The sequence below is a fragment of the Lygodium microphyllum genome, chromosome 14 (assembly GCF_053477565.2).
Source record: "Lygodium microphyllum isolate KBCC chromosome 14, Lygodium_microphyllum_v1.1.10, whole genome shotgun sequence".
Taxonomy (NCBI): domain Eukaryota; kingdom Viridiplantae; phylum Streptophyta; class Polypodiopsida; order Schizaeales; family Lygodiaceae; genus Lygodium; species Lygodium microphyllum.
Window position 1 is genome coordinate 131,609,861 of NC_141148.1, and position 6,553 is coordinate 131,616,413.

Genomic DNA, 6,553 nt, shown 5'->3' on the forward strand with positions numbered 1-6,553 from the left:
CAAAGTGGACACAATGTTATAAGCACAATCTTTTTGTTTTGTAGACCTTTTAGGTCCATTAGAGTTTGCATTGTGTGCTTGTCATTTTCTTGTCTTGCATTGCATGTATTTATACAGTGGCATGGACAATAATGTGCAATGAAACGAGGGTCATTTGTGGGGTTGAAATGGAGGGAGGGGCTAGGGAGAGTGGAAAAGTGGCAAAGTGGGAGAGCATAAGCATTTTCTTTGTAGGACGCATTGACATGTGCATGTTAGTTTTAGATCGTACTTATGTTTAGAGTTGTGAAAATTAGGGTGAGAACTTGGTAGGGCGAGGGGGGGAGGGTGAGGGTGAGGGAGCTTCTGGGATATAATAGTAGCAACGAGTATATGTGATTGTGCATAAGTTCCATTCCTTGCTCGAGAATCAAGATTGCAAGTACATTAACATGCTAGTTGGGTTAAGCACATGAATAGGAGAGGTTGAAGATAAGTAACAAACACAAAGCACATAAAACAAATAAAATTATGGCTAAAATAAAACCAATCAAATCACAATTAAAATCATGATTTGAATTAATATAATAAATGTAACATTTTACTTACAATTAGAATAAAGAGTTAAATTTATAGTTGAAATTAAATTAAAACATTAATAAAATAACAATTATTCTAACAAATAAATAAACAAAGTAATAATTAGCCTAACATTTAAAAAAATAATTAAATTAGGGTTAGAATCACATTAATAAACCAACAAGATGACAATTGACTTAAAATTAATTTAACAAAGTAATAAAAAAGTTGAAAAGTTGAAACAAAATAATACAAATTAGGATTGGAATTACACAAAAAAACTAATAAAGTAACAATTCAACTAAGAGTGAACCTAAAAATTAATCTAACAAAGTAATAATTAACCTAACCAATAGAAATTACACCTATGAATAATATATTAACTCAAATTCAATAGTTTAAGTAATGAGTAACAACTAGGAGAAATCAATTCAATAATTAAACTAAGAGTGTGTAAATTACAATAAAAAATGAACTAAGATAAGCAAACCAGTTGAAAGTCAACTAATGCTCAAATAAACCAACAAAATAATAATTAAGTAACAAACAAGAATCATATTAATGAATGATAAATAAAATAATACATGAAAATTTAAACTAACATATTAAGACAAATAGGAGTTACAAATTATATTAAATTAAGTTATCTACAAATTTATTTAATCAACTTACCACCTTCATTCTCAAGCTTGCAAGGAATCGAATTTATTCACAATAGCATATACCTATTAATACTGTCATATCCAAGAATCCCCCTCAAACCCCTCCCTCACCTAAGTTCTCACCCTATTTTTCACAACTCCAAACATAAGTATGATCTAAAACTAAACATGCACATGCCAAGGCATCCCACGAAACAAAATGTTTATGCTCTCCCACTTTGCCTATTTCCTACTCTTCCTGCCCCCTCCCTCCATTTTCAATCCCACAAATGACCCCATTTCCATGCACATTAATATCCATGCCATTGTCTAAATACATGCAATTGCAAGACAACAAAATGACAAGCACACAATGCAAACTCTAATGAACCTGTAAATTCTACAAAATAAAAAGAGTGTACTTGTAACATTGTGTCCAATTCATCCATTGTCCTAAGGCCAAATAAAAAAAATACACATCAATCTGTACGCGCTTATTAGTATTTGCAAAATTAAAACAAACATTTTTAACATGACAAAAAAACTTACCTACTACCAAGACCACAATTCTCTCATAGCTGTTTTGAATAAAGTCTTCGTACAATGCCATTCTCATTTGTAGCTCCATAGCTCTTTGCTTACTCGTCACTACCCTCCACCTAAGTGCAGCAACATCTCCATTTGTCTGTGGATATTCTTGTTTTGAAAGCTCCACCTCCCCTCTCATTATGTAATTATGTAAACTAGAAAACACGATAACAACCTTTGGGACAAATGGTAGGGATACATTTAATCCCCTTAAAATCCTCCATCTATTTTTCAAAAATCCCAAAAGCATCTTTTATATTCACCTAACCTCTAGTTATCTACTCTTCAAAAATGTTTTTCTATTTTGGATCGTGGACTCCTTTTGATTTAAATGCCTTAAAAAAACTAATGGCCTTATATATTGAGTCCCTCACAAGATATGGCCTTCATCTACTATCACTCTCACATAATTAGTTCACTAAACACCTCATAATACTTTATTTACTAAAACACTTTTGAGCCCTTGAAGTAAGTGGAATCATGTGTCCTACTAGGAATAGCACACACAATGTTCCAAAATAACTTTCTCGAGCAAACCACTTCTTGTAATGACAAAAAGTGGATAAAGTGTTTCGAAATGTATTTTGCTATGGAAAGTATTGTTGTTCAAATTTTTTTAAAGGAATATGTCTTGGCATCAATGGCTCCACACATGTTTAGGAGGCAAGCTTTCTCCTCATACTTTGTCATTATGGTCCACAAATGTTCATCACTCAAGATAGTAATGGCAAACATGTATGAAGTGTACAATATTGGACAACTAGCTTGACATGCTTCCTAATTGTGGAGTCACTCATCCTCTTGAATAGTTGAATCATAGTCCTAGTAGATGCTTTGTAAGCTAGATACAATAAAACTTGTGCTAAAGTGTGATTTTCTCATATGGGTTCTCTAGCAGGAGCCTTTATCCTACATGTAAGAAACCAATGAAATTTTGAAATTCCATTTCTACCCTCTTTCTCTCTCACACATTTTTGAATACATTGTTTTGAATAATTAACAATATCAACAAGCCTTCATCTACTCTATTTGGGGTTTATGTTGATGAACTCTCAAATTATGTGGATAGTTTAGGGGGAGTACATGTGAGCTAGGCTAAGACAATTGATACTCATTTTGTTGTATGTGGATGATGTGGTATTGATTTGCAAACTCTCCCAAGGGCTTGTAGAGATGCATGAATGCACTGCAAGTGTTTTGTATGGATAGAAGATTGACGATGAACCTTTAGAAAACCAAGGTGATGGTATTTAATACCACACAAGTGTGGATAATCCCAATAGGCATCAATTCACTTTTGGAGGAGATACAATTGAGTATGCTAGATCTTATGTATATTTCAGACTCGCCTTTATAAGACCTACACTTCCATTACAAGATGCAGCATTGCTAGGTTGGAGAGAGGTTATGCAACATTAGAGAACTTGAGCTTATGCAACATTGGAGAACTTGAGGAGAAATGTCCAAATGCTCAACTCTAGAAACCTCAAACTAAATTGTGGCTCTTTGATACATCGGTTATCCTAGCCTTGCGATAGGGATCCCCAATATGGGGCCCATCTTTGCAAAAAGACTAGAAGAGTATTGAGAGGCCACTAATGATGATGATTGCTTGCATGATTCAAAGCAAACCATTAGTGTCCCATATTAGAGTAGAGGTTGGAGCATCATATGTGGTCACGAGGCATTATTTTAGTCAATTACTTGCTTATAAAGGTTATGGGAGCTCTACAAACACAAATATCCACGAGGCTAGCATTGACTTCCTTCTTCTTCCCTCTCTCTCCCTCTCCCTCTCCCTCTCCCTCTCCCTCTCCCTCTCCCTCTCCCTCTCCCTCTCCCTCCCTCTCCCTCTCCCTCTCTCTCTCTCTCTCTCTCTCTCTCTCTCTCTCTCTCTCTCTCTCTCTCTCTCTCTCTCTCTCTCTCTCTCTCTCTGTGGGTTTTCGGCCCTACATTGCATGCCCCATGTGAGTGTTGCTAGAGCAAGTTGTAGAAGCATGCATCTGGTCTCATTTTTGCCTCTCTCTCTCTCTCTCTCTCAAGATGCATCCATCAAGAGAGAGAGAAAGAGAAGTAGTGTGACCAATCATGCTAGTATTATAGTTCTCCGTACCACGGGACACCCACTCTTAAAGAGTGGTATTATGGTATCCTCTATTTAACTCATTGGAAAACCCTCACACACGGCTCTATTAAAAAAGTGCCTCAATAAAGGATCAAATATCTCACACACATGTATAAAATGTTTGCCAATCAAGCCATCATGATCTTGTTCCTTCCCATGCTACAAACTACAAATTGTCTCTATCACTATCCCTATAGTAAAGTATCAACTACAAGACGGGTCAACGGGCCCTTGCGGGACAGGCATAGGGGGCTTGCCTTGTACATCATACAAGTTCTCTCCATAAGTGTACCATGCCTCTAGTTCTATGATTGGTGTATACAACTACCTTTCCTAGAACGTTCCCCATGCCCTTTTATTGTCCCACCCCAAAAGCAACTAGTATGTCTTTGCCTACAATTTGGCCAAATATGCTAGTTTCTTTCTTCATAGTAGTAGAGATTAAAAGATCAATCAACCTTGCCTATGTGTAGTAGCAATTGTAGCTACCTCATGCTACAACTTTATATATGCCTCACGACACTCATAATCATAGCAAATATTTTGTGGAGCAATACTTCATGGTAGGGTGGAGAAATGCATATTATTAGGGAAGGCATGTATCATTTGATGCTATGGTGATCATGGAGTTGAGGGAAGAACTCATGGAATGCAAAAGACAATTGGAAATAGTGAAGAAAGATATGTCCAAAAATCATGCTAGGGTGGACCTCAAAGAGGGGCTGAAAGAATGTAAAAAGCATATAGAATTGATTATATGTACATGAGAAGGGGAAAATCACCTCAAATATACAAGACTAAATAAAAGAGATCCATGTCCACATAGAAAAGGAAATCAACTCATGGGCTAAAGTGACAAAACAAACACAAGCACAAGTAAAGGAAACCATACAATGGATCGATGTTTAGAAAATAAAAAAAGTCACTTGTCCATAAATTGGAGGTCATGAATGCCACCCATGAGGATAAAAATAGGCACAAACAAAGTGCCAATTATCGATGCATGGCATGTGGGTACAATGAAGGTTCTAATACATAGCCTCATGTTCTTGAGCTTGCAAAGAGGGGAAATTTGTAGTGTATTGTGACGGATGGGTGATTATCACCAATCATAAGTCCAAATGATAGTGCATTGCCTAGAGATGTTGAGATTTAGTATAGAACTATAATGGAGCTCTTAGAATAGATGTTTGATATTTTGAGGGTACTTTTTGAAATGTAGAATACCATGTATACTGAGACACCAATGCATAAGTAGGCATCTAGCAAAGGTACAAGGATATAGATGGGAGTTAGTTTTTTGCCCTTGGTCATGCATAGTGTGGGGAACAAGAGTATCAAGTGGCATAGTTTATTTAGGCAAGAATTTTCTAATTAAGCACATGTAGTACATACAGATACTAAGGTTGACACCTACGTATTTGAGTATGTAGAGATGGACTTAGAGAGTTATACATAACAGTTTCCTATTTTCTATTGGTCCATTCTAGGTATGCACCATCAGGTGATGTCGCAAAGGAGTCCCCCTACATGCAACTATTGAGGATATTTTACAATTTGCTAGTATGGGTGGCATATTCATAGTTAGAGATTTTAATGCATACAAAAATATTGCCCACATAGTAATGTATGACAAGCGGCCCCATGTACTGAGAGATTGCCCTAGAGGATGTAAGTATGCAAATATTATCATGTGATTGTGGGAAGATAATAGCATATGGCAAACATTTTATCCCATTATAGAGTGCAACTAAGACAATCATATTTAAGGGCATGTCATGATGGCCAAGTTTAGAAGGACCTACATGTTGGAACCCTAAGGGAGTATCAAGTACAGTAGACTATTTGATATGTAACCCTCTTTGTTGCTAAATATAATTGACTTTTCTCTCTTAGGCAAACCTATTGGTTTAGCAATATCATTCATATTTAAGTTTTACAATGACAAGTAGTTGCACTAAGAGCTCACTTGTTGCTGCAATTTTAGATAAGCTAAATACAAATTTCTCTAGGAGACTTCTCATGTATATAGAGTTGTAGTATATGGTGGATTGTTTACTATGGACCCATATTGCTCGTTGGATGAGATGACAACAAGGTTAGGAGCAAATCAAGCATGTTCTCAAAATTCATACAAAAATGTCCAGATAGATCTTGTAAACAATCTTGCACTTGGATAAGAAAGACCCTTTATTGAAGAAGAGGTGAAGTTTGCTATTTGTAGCATGAAAGATGGAAAATCCCCTAGGATCGATGAGATCCTAATGGACCTATGTAAGAAGTTGTTGAGTATTTGTGCTAATCTCTTTGTTAAAGTGGTAAACTACTATGAGTCCTATAGTTGGCTGCTTGAGAAACTCAACATGGTTTTAATCAAGGTGGTCGTTAAAGGGTTGTAGAGGAGGAAACCCTCTCACTATCAACCAGTCATAATGCTTAAATTTACATATAAGGTCTCTGCCAAGGACCTTCCACTACACATTGAATTTTTGTTGACCTACCCATGATGACATTGCTTCATTTATAGCATGTGTAATCAATGGATTATGCCACGAGTCAAAATGTTGAGTTTATGTTGATGAATATGGATTTGGAGAAATCTTATGGTGGATTCGGCTAGGACTTTATAATAGAAACTTTG